The sequence below is a fragment of the Triticum dicoccoides genome, chromosome 2B (assembly GCF_002162155.2).
Source record: "Triticum dicoccoides isolate Atlit2015 ecotype Zavitan chromosome 2B, WEW_v2.0, whole genome shotgun sequence".
Lineage (NCBI taxonomy): Eukaryota > Viridiplantae > Streptophyta > Magnoliopsida > Poales > Poaceae > Triticum > Triticum dicoccoides.
The window spans coordinates 221,876,138-221,894,376 of record NC_041383.1 but is presented as its reverse complement, the minus strand read 5'-3'; positions in this window follow the sequence as shown (position 1 = coordinate 221,894,376).

Genomic DNA, 18,239 nt, shown 5'->3' with positions numbered 1-18,239 from the left:
GAAAGGTTGTATGTGATACAATCAGAAAGGTTTTGTCGATCCTAAGGATACTAAAAGGTATGCTAGCTCCAGCGATCCTTCCATGGACTAGAGCAAGCATCTCGGAGTCTGGATATGCGCTTTGATGGAATGATCAAATATTTTGGGTTTGTACAAAGTTTATGAGAAACTTGTATTTCCAAAGAAGTGAGTGGGGGCACTATAGAATTTCTGATGAGTATATGTTGTTGACTATTGTTGATCAGAAATGATGTAGGGTTTCTGGAAAGCATATAGGGTTATTTAAAAAGTGTTTTTCAATAGAAAACCTGGATTAAGCTGCTTGAACATTGAGCATCAATATCTATAAGGATAGATCAAAAACGCTTAATGGTACTTTCAAATGAGAACATACCTTGACATGATCTTGAAGGTGTTCAAGATGGATCAGTCAAAGAAGGAGTTCTTGCCTGAGTTGTAAGGTATGAAGTTAAGACTTAAAGCTCGACCACGGCAGAAGAAAGAGAAAGGACGAATGTCGCCCCCTATGCCTTAGCCACAGGCTCTATACAGTATGTCATGCTTTGTACCGCACCTGAGATGTGCCTTGCCACGAGTCTGGCAAGGGGGTACAAGAGTGATCCAAGAATGGATCATTGGACAACGGTCAAAATTGTCCTTGGAGTAATAAGGACAGGTTTCTCGATTATGGAGGTGATAAAGAGTTCGGCGTAAAGGGTCACATCGATGCAAGCTTTAACACCTATCCGAATGACTCTGAGTACCAAACCGGATACATATAGTGGAGCGACCATTTGGAATAGCTCCAAGTGGAGCATGGAAGCATCATTTACAATATGACCTAGAGATTTGCGAAGTACATACGGATCTGAATGTTGCAGACACGTTGACTAAAAAACCTCTCTCACAAGCAAAACATGATCAAACCCCAGAACTCATTGAGTCTTAATCACATGATGATGTGAACTAGATTATTGACACTAGTAAACTCTTTGGATGTTGATCACATGGCGATGTGACCTGTGAGTGTTAATCACATGGCGATGTGAACTAGATTATTGACTCTAGTGCAAGTGGGAGACTGTTGGAAATATGCCCTAGAGGCAATAATAAATTAGTTATTATTATTATATTTCCTTGTTCATGATAATCGTTTATTATCCATGCTATAATTGTATTGATAGGAAACTCAGATACATGTGTGGGTACATAGACAACACCATGTCCCTAGTAAGCCTCTAGTTGACTAGCTCGTTGATCAATAGATGGTTACAGTTTCCTGACCATGGATATTGGATGTCGTTGATAATGGGATCACATCATTAGGAGAATGATGTGATGGACAAGACCCAATCCTAAGCCTAGCACAAATATCGTGTAGTTTGTATGCTAAAGCTTTTCTAATGTCAAGTATCATTTCCTTAGACCATGAGATTGTGCAACTCCCGGATACCGTAGGAATGCTTTGGGTGTACCAAACATCACAACGTAACTGGGTGGCTATAAAGGTACACTACGGGTATCTCTGAAAGTGTCTATTGGGTTGGCACAAATCGAGACTGGGATTTGTCACTCCATGTGACGGAGAAGTATCTCTGGGCCCACTTGTTGGGGAACATTGCAGAAAATAAAAATTTTCCTACGGTTTCACCAAGATCCATCTATGAGTTCATCTAAGCAACGAGTGATAGGAGTGCATCTACATACCCTTGTAGATCGCGAGCGGAAGCGTTCAAGAGAACGGGGATGATGGAGTCGTACTCGCCATGATCCAAATCACCGATGACCAAGTGCCGAACGGACAACACCTCCGCGTTCAACACACGTACGAAGCGGATGACGTCTCCTCCTTCTTGATACAGCAAGGGGGAAGGAAAGGTTGAGGAAGAAGGCTCCAACAGCAGCACAACGGTGTGGTGGTGATGGAGTGGCAGATCTCCGGCAGGGCTTCGCCAAGCTCACGCGGAGGAGGAGATGTGTTGGGGAGGGGAGGGGCTGCGCCTTGGATGTTGTGTGCAGCCCTCCCCTCACCCCTCTATTTATAGGGGAAGGGGGAAGGGGGCCGGCCCCCTCTAGATGAGATCTAGAGGGGTGGGGGCGGCCAAGGGAGGGGGCTTGCCCCCCAAGCAAGGGGGGGCGCCCCCACTAGGGTTTCCCTCCCCCCAACCCTAGGCGCATGGGCCCAAGGGGGGGTGCACCCAGCCCACCAGGGGATGGTTCCCTGCCCACTACAGCCCACGAGGCCCTCCGAGAGAGGTGGACCCTCTCGGTGGACCCCCGGAACCCCTCCTGTGGCCCCGGTACAATACCGATAAGCCCCCGAAACTTTCCGGTGACCGTATGACAACTTCCCATATATAAATCTTCACCTCCGGACCATTCCGGAACTCCTCGTGATGTCCGGGATCTCATCCGGGACTCCGAACAACATTCGGTAATCACATACAAGTCTTCCTAATAACCCTAGCGTCACCAAACCTTAAGTGTGTAGACCCTACGGGTTCGGGAATCATGTAGACATGACCGAGATAGCTCTCCGGCCAATAAACAATAGAGGGATCTGGATACCCATGTTGGCTCCCACATGTTCCACGATGATCTCATCGGATGAACCATGATGTCGAGGATTCAATCAACCCCGTATACAATTCCCTTTGTCAATCGGTACGTTACTTGCCCGAGACTCGATCGTCGGTATCCCAATACCTCGTTCAGTCTCGTTACCGGCAAGTCACTTTACTCGTACCGTAATGCATGATCCCGTGACCAAACACTTGGTCACTTTGAGCTCATTATGATGATGCATTACCGAGTGGGCCCAGAGATACCTCTCCGTCATACGGAGTGACAAATCCCAGTCTCGATCCGTGTCAACCCAACACACACTTTCGGAGATACCTGTAGTGCACCTTTATAGTCACCCAGTTACGTTGTGACGTTTGGTACACCCAAAGCACTCCTATGATTTCCGGGAGTTACACGATCTCATGGTCTAAGGAAAAGATACTTGACATTGGAAAAGCTCTAGCAAACGAACTACACGATCTTGTGCTATGCTTAGGATTGGGTCTTTTCCATCACATCATTCTCCTAATGATGTGATCCCATTATCAATGACATCCAATGTCCATAGTCAAGAAACCATGACTATCTGTTGATCAACGAGCTAGTCAACTAGAGGCTCACTAGGGACATATTTTGGTCTATGTATTCACACGTGCATTACGATTTCCGGATAATACAATTATAGCATGAATAAAGACAATTATCATGAACAAGGAAATATAATAATAATCCTTTTATTATTGCCTCTAGGGCATATTTCCAACAGTCTCCCACTTGCACTAGAGTCGATAATCTAGTTACATTGTGATGAATCGAACACCCATAGAGTTCTGGTGTTGATCATGTTTTGCTCGCGAAAGAGGTTTAGTCAATGGATCTGCGACATTCAGATCCGTATGTACTTTGCAAATATCTATGTCTCCATCTTGAACATTTTCATGGATGGAGTTGAAATGACGCTTGATGTTCCTGGTCTTCTTGTGAAACCTGGGCTCCTTGGCAAGGGCGATAGCTCCAGTGTTGTCACAGAAGAGTTTGATCGGCCCCGACGCATTGGGTATGACTCCTAGGTCGGTGATGAACTCCTTCACCCAAATTGCTTCATGCGCTGCCTCCGAGGCTGCCATGTACTCCACTTCACATGTAGATCCCGCCACGATGCTCTGCTTGCAGCTGCACCAGCTTACTGCTCCACCATTCAACATATACACGTATCCGGTTTGTGACTTAGAGTCATCCAGATCTGTGTTGAAGCTAGCGTCGACATAACCCTTTACGACGAGCTCTTTGTCACCTCCATAAACGAGAAACATGTCCTTTGTCCTTTTCAGGTACTTCAGGATATTCTTGACCGCTGTCCAGTGTTCCTTGTCGGGATTACTTTGGTACCTTCCTACCAAACTTACGGCAAGGTTTACATCAGGTCTGGTACACAGCATGGCATACATAATAGATCCTATGGCTGAAGCATAGGGGATGACACTCATCTCTTCTTTATCTTTTGCCGTGGTCGGGCATTGAGCCGAGCTCAATCTCACACCTTGCAATACAGGCAAGAACCCTTTCTTGGACTGATCCATTTTGAACTTCTTCAAAATTTTATCAAGGTATGTGCTTTGTGAAAGATCTATGAGGCGTCTTGATCTATCCCTATAGATCTTGATGCCTAATATGTAAGCAGCTTCTCCAAGGTCCTTCATTGAAAAGCACTTATTCAAGTAGGCCTTAATGCTGTCCAAAAGTTCTATATCATTTCCCATCAAAAGTATGTCATCTACATATAATATGAGAAATGCTACAGAGCTCTCACTCACTTTCTTGTAAACACAGGCTTCTCCATAAGTCTGCATAAACCCAAACACTTTGATCATCTCATCAAAGCGAATGTTCCAACTCCGAGATGCTTGCACCAGCCCATAAATGGATCGCTGGAGCTTGCATACTTTGTTAGCATTCTTAGGATCGACAAAACCCTCCGGCTGCATCATATACAGTTCTTCCTTAAGATGTCCATTAAGGAATGCCGTTTTGACGTCCATCTGCCATATCTCATAATCATAGTATGCGGCAATTGCTAACATGATTCGGACGGACTTCAGCTTCGCTACGGGAGAGAAAGTCTCATCGTAGTCAACCCCTTGAACTTGCCGATAACCCTTAGCGAGAAGTCGAGCTTTATAGATGGTAATATTACCATCCACGTCCGTCTTCTTCTTAAAGATCCATTTGTTTTCTATCGCTTGCCGATCATCGGGCAAGTCTGTCAAAGTCCATACTTTGTTTTCATGCATGTATTCTATCTCGGATTGCATGGCTTCAAGCCATTTGTTGGAATCTGGGCCTGCCATCGCTTCTTCATAGTTCGAAGGTTCACCGTTGTCTAACAACATGATTTCCAGGACAGGGTTGCCATACCACTCTGGTGTGGAACGTGTCCTTGTGGACCTATGAAGTTCAGTAGCAACTTGATCCGAAGTACCTTGATCATCATCATTAATTTCCTCTCCAGTTGGTGTAGGCACCACATGAACATTTTCCTGAGCTGCACTACTTTCCGGTTCAAGAGGTAGTACTTCATTGAGTTCTACTTTCCTCCCACTTACTTCTTTTGAGAGAAACTCTTTTTCCAGAAAGGATCCGTTCTTGGCAACAAAGATCTTGCCCTCGGATCTTAAGTAGAAGGTACACCCAATGGTTTCCTGAGGGTATCCTATGAATACGCATTTTTCCGACTTGGGTTCGAGCTTTTCAGGTTGAAGTTTCTTGACATAAGCATCGCATCCCCAAACTTTTAGAAACAACAGCTTAGGTTTCTTCCCAAACCATAATTCATACGGTGTCATCTCAACGGATTTAGACGGAGCCCTATTTAAAGTGAATGTAGTTGTCTCTAGAGCGTATCCCCAAAATGATAGTGGTAAATCGGTAAGCGACATCATAGACCGCACCATATCCAATAGAGTGCGATTACGACGTTCGGACACACCATTATGCTGAGGTGTTCCAGGCGGCGTGAGTTGTGAAACGATTCCACATTTCCTTAAGTGTGTACCAAATTCGTGACTTAAATATTCTCCTCCACGATCTGATCGTAGGAACTTTATCTTTCGTTCACGTTGATTCTCTACCTCATTCTGAAATTCCTTGAACTTTTCAAAGGTCTCAGACTTGTGTTTCATCAAGTAGACATACCCATATCTACTCAAGTCATCAGTGAGAGTGAGAACATAACGATATCCTCCGCGAGCCTCAATGCTCATTGGACCGCACACATCGGTATGTATGATTTCCAATAAGTTGGTTGCTCGCTCCATTGTTCCGGAGAACGAAGTCTTGGTCATTTTGCCCATGAGGCATGGTTCGCATGTGTCAAATGATTCATAATCGAGAGACTCTAAGAGTCCATCAGCATGGAGCTTCTTCATGCACTTGACACCAATGTGACCAAGGCGGCAGTGCCACAAGTATGTGGGACTATCGTTATCAACTTTACATCTTTTGGTATTCACACTATGAATATGTGTAACATTACGTTCGAGATTCATTAAGAATAAAACATTGACCATCGGGGCATGACCATAAAACATATCTCTCATATAAATAGAACAACCATTATTCTCGGATTTAAATGAGTAGCCATCTCATATTAAACGAGATCCAGATACAATGTTCATGCTCAAACTTGGCACCAAATAACAATTATTGAGGTTTAAAACTAATCCCGTAGGTAAATGTAGAGGTAGTGTGCCGACGGCGATCACATCGACCTTGGAACCATTCCCGACGCGCATCGTCACCTCGTCCTTTGCCAGTCTCCGCTTATTCCGCAGCTCCTGCTGTGAGTTACAAATATGAGCAACGGCACCGGTATCAAATACCCAGGAGTTACTACGAGTACTGGTAAGGTACACATCAATTACATGTATATCAAATATACCTTTAGTGTTGCCGGCCTTCTTGTCCGATAAGTATTTGGGGCAGTTCCGCTTCTAGTGACCCTTCCCTTTGCAATAAAAGCACTTAGTCTCAGGCTTGGGTCCATTCTTTGACTTCTTCCCGGCAACTGGCTTACCGGGCATGGCAACATCCTTGCCGTCCTTCTTGAAGTTCTTCTTACCCTTGCCCTTCTTGAACTTGGTGGTTTTATTGACCATCAACACTTGATGTTCTTTCTTGATTTCTACCTCTGCCGACTTCAGCATTGAAAATACTTCAGGAATGGTTTTCACCATCCCCTGCATATTGTAGTTCATCACAAAGCTCTTATAGCTCGGTGGGAGCGACTGAAGGATTCTGTCAATGACCGCCTCGTCTGGGAGGTTAATGTCCAGCTGGGACAGGCGGTTGTGCAACCCAGACATTTTGAGTATGTGCTCACTGACAGAACTATTTTCCTCCATCTTACAACTATAGAACTTGTCGGAGACTTCATATCTCTCGACCCGGGCATGAGCTTGGAAAACCATTTTCAGCTCCTCGAACATCTCATATGCTCCGTGTTTCTCAAAACGCTTTTGGAGCCCCAGTTCTAAGCTGTAAAGCATGCCGCACTGAACGAGGGAGTAATCATCAGCACGTGACTGCCAAGCGTTCATAACGTCTTGGTTCTCTGGGATGGGTGCTTCACCTAGCGGTCCTTCTAGGACATATGCTTTCTTGGCAGCTATGAGGATGATCCTCAGGTTCCGGACCTAGTCCGTATAGTTGCTGCCATCGTCTTTCAGCTTGGTTTTCTCTAGGAACGCATTGAAGTTCATGTTGACATGAGCGTTGGCCATTTGATCTACAAGACATATTTGCAAAGGTTTTAGACTAAGTTCATGATAATTAAGTTCATCTAATCAAATTATTTAATGAACTCCCACTCAGATTAGACATCCCTCTAGTCATCTAAGTGTTACACGATCCGAGTCGACTAGGCCGTGTCCGATCATCACGTGAGACGGACTAGTCATCATCGGTGAACATCTCCATGTTGATCATATCTTCCATACGACTCATGTTCGACCTTTCGGTCTCTGTGTTCCGAGGCCATGTCTATACATGCTAGGCTCGTCAAGTTAACCCTAAGTGTTTTTGCATGTGTAAAACTGTCTTACACCCGTTGTATGTGAACGTAAGAATCTATCACACCCGATCATCACGTGGTGCTTCGAAACGACGAACTTTAGCAACGGCGCACAATTAGGGGAACACTTTCTTGAAATTATTATAAGGGATCATCTTATTTACTACCGTCATTCTAAGTAAACAAGATGCATAAACATAATAAACATCACATGCAATTATATAATAGTGACATGATATGGCCAATATCATATAGCTCCTTTGATCTCCATCTTCGGGGCTCCATGATCATCTTCGTCACCGGCACGACACCATGATCTCCATCATTGTGTCTTCATGAAGTTTTCACGCCAACGACTACTTCTACTTCTATGGCTAACACGTTTAGCAATAAAGTAAAGTAATTTACATGGCGTTCTTCAATGACACGCAGGTCATACAAAAAATAAAGACAACTCCTATGGCTCCTGCCGGTTGTCATACTCATCGACATGCAAGTCGTGATTCCTATTACAAGAACATGATCTCATACATCATAATATATCATTCATCACAACTTTTGGCCATATCACATCACAAGGCAATTGCTGCAAAAACAAGTTAGACATCCTCTAATTGTTGTTGCATCTTTTACGTGGCTGCAATAGGGTTCTAGCAAGAACGTTTTCTTACCTACGAAAAAGCCACAACATGATTTGTCAACTTCTATTTACCCTTCATAAGGACCCTTTTCATCGAATCCGCTCCAACTAAAGTGGGAGAGACAGACACCCGCTAGCCACCTTATGCAACTAGTGCATGTCAGTCGGTGGAACCTTGTCACGTAAGCGTACGTGTAAGGTCGGTCCGGGCTGCTTCATCCCACAATACCGCTGAAGCAAAATAAGACTAGTAGCGGCAAGAAAGTTGACAACATCTACGCCCACAACAAAATTGCGTTCTACTCGTGCAATAGAGAACTATGCATAAACCTGGCTCTGATACCACTGTTGGGGAACGTTGCAGAAAATAAAAAATTTCCTACGGTTTCACCAAGATCCATCTGAGTTCATCTAAGCAACGAGTGATAGGAGTGCATCTACATACCCTTGTAGATCGCGAGCGGAAGCATTCAAGAGAACAGGGATGATGGAGTCGTACTCGTCGTGATCCAAATCATCGATGACCAAGTGGCGAATGGACAGCACCTCCGCGTTCAACACACGTATGGAGCGGATGACGTCTCCTCCTTCTTGATCCAGCAAGGGGGAAGGAGAAGGCTCCAACAGCAGCACGACGGCGTGGTGGTGATGGAGTGGCAGATCTCGGGCAGGGCTTCACCAAGCTCACGCGAAGGAGGAGATGTATTGGGGAGGGGAGGGGCTGTGCCTTGGATGTTGTGTGCAGCCCTCCCCTCATCCCTCTATTTATAGGGGAAGGGGGAAGGGGGCCGGCCCCCACTAGATGAGATCTAGAGGGGGGGCGGCGGCCAAGGGAGGGGGCTTGCCCCCCAAGCAAGGGAGGGCGCCCCCACTAGGGTTTCCCCCCCAAACCTAGGCGCATGGGCCCAAGGGGGGTGCGCCCAGCCCACCAGGGGCTGGTTCCCTGCCCACTACGGCCCACGAGGCCCTCCGAGAGAGGTGGCCCCTCCCGGTGGACCCCCGGAACCCCTCTGGTGGCCCCGGTACAATACCGATATGCCCCCGAAACTTTCCGGTGACCGTATGACAACTTCCCATATATAAATCTTCACCTCCGGACCATTCCGGAACTCCTCATGACGTCCGGGATCTCATCCGGGGACTCTGAAAAACATTCGGTAATCACATACAAGTCTTCCTAATAACCCTAGCGTCACCGAACCTTAAGTGTGTAGACCCTACGGGTTCGGGAATCATGTAGACATGACCGAGACAGCTCTCCGGCGAATAACCAACAGCGGGATCTGGATACCCATGTTGGCTTCCACATGTTCCACGATGATCTCATCGGATGAACCATGATGTCGAGGATTCAATCAACCCCGTATACAATTCCCTTTGTCAATCGGTACGTTACTTGCCCAAGACTCGATCGTCGGTATCCCAATACCTCGTTTAGTCTCATTACCAGCAAGTCACTTTACTCGTACCGTAATGCATGATCCCGTGACCAAACACTTGGTCACTTTGAGCTCATTATGATGATGCATTACTGAGTGGGCCCAGAGATACCTCTCCGTCATACGGAGTGACAAATCCCAGTCTCGATCCGTGTCAACCCAACAGACACTTTCGAAGATACCTGTAGTGCACCTTTATAGTCACCCAGTTACGTTATGACGTTTGGTACACCCAAAGCACTCCTACGGTATCCGGGAGTTACACGATCTCATGGTCTAAGGAAAAGATACTTGACATTGGAAAAGCTCTAGCAAACGAACTACGTGATCTTGTGCTATGCTTAGGATTGGGTCTTGTCCATCACATCATTCTCCTAATGATGTGATCCCGTTATCAATGACATCCAATGTCCATAGTCAGGAAACCATGACTATCTGTTGATCAACGAGCTAGTCAACTAGAGGCTCACTAGGGACATATTTTGGTCTATGTATTCACACATGTATTACGATTTCCGGATAATACAATTATAGCATGAATAAAGACAATTATCATGAACAAGGAAATATAATAATAATCCTTTTATTATTGCCTCTAGGGCATATTTCCAACACCACTTGGTAGGACATCATCATATGCGCAATGTGACCAAGGAGTTGATCACGGGATGATGTGTTACGGAACGAGTAAAGAGACTTGCCGGTAACGAGATTGAACAAGGTATCGGTATACCGACGATCGAATCTCGGGCAAGTACTATAACGATAGACAAAGGGAATTGAATACGGGATTGATTGAATCCTTGACATCGTGGTTCATCCGATGAGATCATCATGGAACATGTGGGAGCCAATATGGGTATCCAGATCCCGCTGTTGGTTATTGGCCGGAGAGTTATCTCGGTCATGTCTACGTGTCTCCCGAACCCGTAGGGTCTACACACTTAAGGTTCGATGACGCTAGGGTTATAGGGAATAGATGTATGTGGTTACCGAATGTTGTTCGGAGTCCCGGATGAGATCTCGGACGTCACGAGGAGTTCCAGAATGGTCCGGAGGTAAAGATTTATATATGGGAAGTCATCATACGGTCATCGAAATAATTCGGGGGTTCCCGGTATTGTACTGGGACCACCGAAGGGGTTCCGGGGGTCCACCGGGAGGGTCCACCTGCCCCGGAGGGCCCTTTGGGCTGTTTGTGGAGAGAGACCAACCCCTTAGTGGGCTGGGCGCCTTCCCCCTTAGGGCCCATGCGCCTAAGGTTTTGGGGGGTACCCTAAAGGGGGGCGCCCCCTTGCCTTGGGGGGCAAGGCAACCCGCCTGGCCGCCGCCCCCTCCTCAGATTGGATCTGAGGGGGGCGGCCCCCTCTCCCTTGCCCCTATATATATGTGGGGGTGTGGGTGGGGGGGGCAGCCGCACCCAAGTTCTGGCGTAGCCCTTCCCCTCTCCCAAGTCCTCCTCTCCCGCGGTGCTTGGCGAAGCCCTGCAGGATTGCCACACTCCTCCTTCACCACCACGCCGTCGTGCTGTTGTTGGACGGAGTCTTCCCAACCTCTCCTTCTCCCCTTGCTGGATCAAGGCGTGGGAGACGTCACCGGGCTGCACATGTGTTGAACGCGGGGGCGTCGTGGTTCGGCGCTTAGATCAGAATCAACCGCGATCTGAATCGCTATGAGTAAGACTCCTTCATCCGCATTCTTGCAACACTTCCGCTTAGCGATCTACAAGGGTATGTATATGCACTCCCCTTCCCCTCGTTGCTAGATTACTCCTTAGATTGATCTTGGTTATGCGTAGAAAATTTTAAATTTCTGCTACGATCCCCAACATGGAGAGCGGGAATGGGGCGGCCAAAACAATGTGGGCTTGAGCATGCGTTCGCGGAGGCGGAGCCGACCTTGACAGCGCGGATGGCCACACCTCTGCAGCCATTCCTTGCAGTTTTTCCTGTGGTTGGACACACGTGATGAAGGTCGGGGCTGGCACGCCATGAAGATCGGGTAGAGGCGCATGGTGACCAATGGCCGCGGATGTGCAGAGGACTGCCGGGGGAGACGCACGGCTGCTGCAAGGAAGGGAGCCACAACGGCCGCTACCGTGGAGGTCGGCCACGTGGAGAGAGGTGTGGTTATGTGCACGGGGCACTACAAAAAAATACACTTCCGTGATGATATGTGTTTGCCATAGTAGGTCGCGTTTTTTGTCATGCATGTACATCCATGATGATTTTATGAGAGAATCAAGATAGTCATACATGTGCTGTCGTAGAAGTGCTCCATGACATTACCAAAATTATCATCACGGAAGTGTCCACTTCCATGATGATAAATCACATGTCATAGAAGTGCTTTCGTCAAGGGTGACCGACACGTGGCATCCACCATAACGTGACGTTGTTAACCGCCGTTAAGCTATCGGGTCCGGTTTTGGATCCGATAACCCGCTAACAGCCACGACCAATGCCGATTTTCCACATGTAAAATTCTCATTGGCAGATGGATCCACGCGTCAGCTCCGCGTTGGCACATGTGTCACTCATCCAATGGTCGAGATGGGCCTATGATATGTTGACATGTGGATGGGCCCAAAAGTGGCCCATAAAGTTTAAATGGGCTGGCCCAACTAAAGACCCATAAGATTTAGCGGACCATAATGGGCCGGCCCAGCTAAAGTCCCACAAGATTTTGCAGACCATAATGCGCCGGCCCAGCTAAAGGCCCACAAAGATTTAGCAAACCACAATGGGCCCGCCCAGCTAAAGGCCCACAAGACTTTGCAGACCATAATGGGCCGACCCAGCTAAAGAGGCCCAACATTCTCTGTTAAGGCCCGTACGACTAGTGTCAAATCGGCCCGTCAATGGCCTGTCCTAAACTTGTCATCATCGCGGCCCATGGTCACTTTTGGCCCGTTAACAGTCCGCTAAGTATTTGGACCGAATTACGGCCCGATGTATTTCCGGCCTATTAAGGGTCCTGCTTCATTTGGGCCCATTTACAGGCCATCAAAACTTTCGGCCCATAAATGACCGTGAAGGATTTGGGTCATATTCGCCCATGTCTGACATTCGGCCTATTAGAGGCCCACTATAGATTTGGGCCACTTTTGGCCTGTTGTCATTTTCAGCCTGTTAACACCGGACGAAAACCATGGGCCATATGTGGCCCAACGTCATATCGGGCCCATTAACGGCCCATATGAAAAGATGATAATCTAGCCCGACCGAAGTTCCGGCCTGTTAAAGGCCCATGTATTAGGTCGGCACATTTATGGCCCGTCCGAATTTCGGCCTGTCAAAGATCCGCATCGTAAATGGGCCACCATTTGGGGCTGCTAAGAGTAGTGGGTTATTTGGCACAATTAGGGCCCAATCTCACTTTCGATCTATTAAAGGCCCATGTTTTTTATGGGCTCGAGATATTTACACATGTAAACGGCCTATTTTTACCGAGGGCCCAAATTATGTTTAGGCCTGTTAAAGGCCCACTATGGGCACAAGCCTACCAGAAAAATATGAAAGCTTATGCTGATTTAGGCCCAGATATTTTTAGTGGGCTACATGCCAATTTCGGACCGTAATCGTTTTTATACCAATTGGAATGGGCCCGATGAATGTTGGCATGTTGGGCTCCTACAAAGCTTTCGACCGAATACATTACTAAGATAAACCTACACTATACAAAAATAGCGTCGTAATTACTGCAGCCTATGGCAACATCATAAATGCTGTATCACAACAAAATAAATTCCAACCATACAACAAAAGGCCTGTTGGCATAAAGTTTATAGTCCTTGCAGATAAAAGCACCATCAAATGTATAGAAGCACAAATCATTTGACCTAAGTGCTAATGTTTCAGGCTGTAGAATCTGATGGAGCAGCACGATCTTCACCTTTTTCTGCCATTGCTCTTGAACAACGAAGCGAATGTCTGATAGTCTGGTTTCAAAACAATTTATATCTAAATGACGTCCATTAGGGAATGTACTTGTGTCTGGAGCACAGATATATCACTCTGTCTAGCAGGAAGATTTTGTTCAGTTCACGATTTGGACGAGGTTACCTTGACAACCAACCTAGAATTACGCAAGAAGGTGCTTTTTGCACTGTCAGTGGAGAGATACTGACGCACTGCAGCAAGAGGTGACATTGTGCCTGTGGTAGCCTCGTCACCTTCAGGTGGTTGTGGCTTTTCAATCATTTGTTCCATGGCTTCCTAAAAGTTTGAACTTGTAGATTAGTGTACCAGATAAGTTAATAATGAGATAAAAACAAACAAAGTAGGTTACACGTTTATACAACTTATTTTGGTGAACTACGGTAATACATTAGCATGCATTGTAGTGCCAACTACAGAATAAAATCACTTTCTGAACATATGTCCATGTAGCATGCCTACTGTATTGTCTATTTCCTCACATTCGTTGACATCTAAGGATAAAGAGACATGGTTTAAAGTAGGATGAACATAGTATGACATCATTCATATCATGGGCAAATAGATATAAAAAACAAGCTATTTTATCATTGTGTGCGCACGTGAACATAACAACTAGATTATAGATCAAGACCAAAAGAATATCCTTCATCTCTTTTAAACCATGCAAGGTGAAATGATACGTTAAGATAACTGTGTATAAAAGTGAACAGAGTAACTGACATTGGCTGCAAACCAAGTAGTTAAATGAACACATCACAGTACGAATTAGTTCAAAGGCAGGAGGAGTAAGGACTTACAACAACGGCTTGAACTGGTGTGCTCATGCCCTTCTTCTTGCTGGTGTGGCAATCCTTGAAGATTTGCACTGCATTCGGTTCAGGTTCTTTTTGGTCCGCATGGGCTTTCCTCTGTATTTGGAACAAGTCAATATAGATACGATAATATGGCACAAAAAAAAGAAGGAAGTAGCAGCTATTTACAAGAGCCTTGCAGTGTGCAATATAGCTATGAGATCCTGTTGTCTGTTGGAATTTCACTTTAGAACGGTTGGTTTTGTTCTTCAAACAGTTAGCCTAGAAGAATATACACTTGTAAGGCACATACATAAATACAAGTTCAATATGTGGTCTAATCAAATACATATAGCCTACCTGATACTTTGGATCAGACCAGTGTTTAACGAGGGCTGTCCAGTCTTCATCTGTAATATATTCCACTGGAGATGTTTGGGCGATTTCATTGTTAGCCTTGCCTTCAAAGTGAGATTTTCTAAGGTGGTACTGATACTGTCGCAGAGCAGACTGAAAAACATGAGTGCATGCTTGTTTAGTTGCATCATCTTTCAGATCCAACTTGAACCTCATCTGTTGAAAAAAGAATGTGAGTCTTATTAGGAGGAAGCTAGAAAGTATGGGACAAAGCAAGACAATATTACTAATTGCGATGAATAACAATACTTACGGATAAATGGTCAAGGAAGGTGTTAAACTGGGTATTGTCTTTCTCATTCCTGTACTGGATCCATGTTTGGAGGATACGTGCATGACACCTAACGACAACGGCTGCCTCTGATACTAACTTGGTTGACTTTGTAGCATCACGTGGCCTTTTTAAACCTGCCTCAAAATGGATCTCCATTCTTCCTCCTTTAGATTTTGTTAATTTGTCAAGCATTATCCCTGATGTCTGTTTCCGCTTGCATCGTGGTGCTAGTTCAACAACGAATATGGAAAGTGTTAGTGTACATCAAACTGTGAGAGTACATATAAAGGAGCATGCAACTGCAACTTGACTCGGTCAGGTACCGTCTTGGTGTTGATGCTCATGAGGTTCATCTGATCTTGCCAAGTCTTGTTGTGTCAGCAGTGCTTTAGAAGTAGTGTTAGGTGTGAAGGCAGCTTGGGAACTGGCCAGTTCCGGAGCAAACGAACGAGTAACTCGTTGAGATGTTGGTATAGTTGAAGCGGATGTTGCAACTGGTGGAGCAGGTGATACTGTGTTTGTAGATTTAGCCGGTGGACTTGGACCTTCTACTGCACTATAAGTACCAGCAGAATCTCGACGGCAGATCCTTTTCTGTTTCACCCGACGAGTAACACAACTCCCTACTATATTATTTTCCTTGCTCTTTTTTGACTTTGCCATGTCAAGCCGTACCCACAACACAAAAGAATAAAATCGCTCTTCAGAACTCATTGATGCATGATACAGACAAGCAATACTTTGATCTAAGACAACCGTATGAGGATATAATATGTAAGAAAAACAGGACGGCATGACATATTCACAGCTACGATGTGTAAACTAAGTAGAAGGATTTTCAAGAAAATAGAAGTAATGCAAGCTAGACACCATATGAAAGATGCAACCAATATTACTCTGCCAAGTTAAAAGTGTCTTGTCATAAGTGGCAATTCAAAAAATTAGAAGCAGTACAACGTAGAAATCAATGCAAGATGCAACCACTATCAAACTGCCATGTTAAAAGCGTCCAATCATGAGTGACTGATGCAGGATACACAACAACAGTACTTTGATGTAAGAACATGGTATGATAGATAGATGTAGTGTATTTTAGACACAAAAAGCCATGTCATATGCACATGTATAACGTATAAACTCAGCAGGTGCAATTTAATCAAAACAAAAGAAATACAGGCTAGACAACATATGGAACATGAAACAAGTTATCACACTGTCAACTTAGATCAAGCACCTGCGATGGTGGAGTACGGGAGATGAACTCATTATGTAGACTTGGGACTTCAACTTCATTAGCAGTAGTAGTGACAAATCTAGAGAGTCTCTGTTTGTGTCGGTGCGGAGGACCACCAACATCCCCTAACTTACTCTTTTCCTTCCTATTTTCTAATATTGCCTTATGAAGTCAAAACCATAAGAAGATGAATAAAATTAGCTCTGCATAACTGGTTGATGCATGATACAGACGAACACTACTTTGATGTAAGGCAAGCGTAGGATAGGAGGATGGAATATATACAAAAAAGACAACATTTCATATTTACACGTACAATAGGAGGATGGAATATGTATGAAAAAACAGTAAGCGGAAGATATTTCAACAAAATAGAAGAAATGAAACCTAGGCACCATATGAACATGCAACCAATATCACTCTATCAGGTAAAAAGTGTCTCGTCGTAAGTGCCATTTCAAGAACTTAGAAGCAGTACAAGCTAGAAGACAATGCAAGATGCAACCTACATCACAGTCCCAAGTTAAATGTGTCTTATGGGTAAGTGATCGTTGCAGGTATAAGTTGTAAGCTACGTAGATGCAATTCAACATAATCAGAAGCAATACAAACTAGACATCATATGGAAAACGCAACCACATATAACAGTTCCAAGTTAGAGCAAGCACCTGTGATGGTGGAGTAGGGGAGATGTGCTCATCATGTACACGTATGTTATAGAAACAGGAACACATGTCATATTCACAGGCATCATGTGTAAAGTAAGCAGATGCAATTCAACAAAGTTAGAAGCAATACAAGCTAGACATCATACACAACATGCAACCACATATAATAGTGCCAAGTTAGAGCAAGCACTTGTGATGGTGGAGTAGGGGAGATGTGCTCATCATCTACACAACTACGTTGACTGTCCAGCCTTGTGTTGTCTTGCGAATCTTGTTGGGAGGATGGCGGAGTAGAATCTGTAGACATCCCCTGTTTGAGTTTCTCTGAAGGACCACCATCATCCACTGCTGGACTAATTTCCTTCAGCTGTAATGATTTTGCATTGTGAAGTCAAACCGATAAGAAAAAGGAATAAAATTCGCTCTTCAGAACACATTCATGCATGATACTGACGAACACTACTCGGATGAAAGGCAAACACATGATGCGAGGATGGAATATGTATGAAAAACAGGATGGCGTGACGCATTCACACCTATGATGTGGTAACTAAGCAGAAGGCATTTCAACAAATTAGAAGCACTGCAAGCTAGATACCATATGAAAGATGCAACCAATATCACTCTGCCAAGTTCAAACTGTATGACATTTCAGCAAATTAGAAGCAGTACATGCTAGAAATCATATGCAAGACACAACCAATATCACAGTGGCAACTTAAAGGTGCCTTATCATAAGTGACTAGTGCGGGATATGCAAGAACAGTAATCTGATGTAAGAACATCGTGTGATCAGAGTACTAGAAACAGGAACACATGTCATATTCACAGGTATTATGTGTAAAGTAAGCAGATGCAATTCAACAAAGTTAGAAGCAATACAAGCTAGACATCATACGTAACATGCAACCACATATAATAGTGCCAAGTTAGAGCAAGCACCTGTGATGGTGGAGTAGGGGAGATGTGCTCATCATCTACACAGCTACATTGACTGTCTAGCCTTGCGTTGTCTTGTGAATCTTGTTGGGAGGATGGCGGAGTAGAATCTGTAGAGAACCTCCCTTTCAGTTGCTCGGAAGGACCACCCTCATCCAATGCCTTGCCAATTTCCTTCAGCTTTATTGATTTTGCATTGCGAGGTCATACCGGCAAGAAAAGGAATATAATTTACTCTTCAGAACTCATTCATGCATGATACT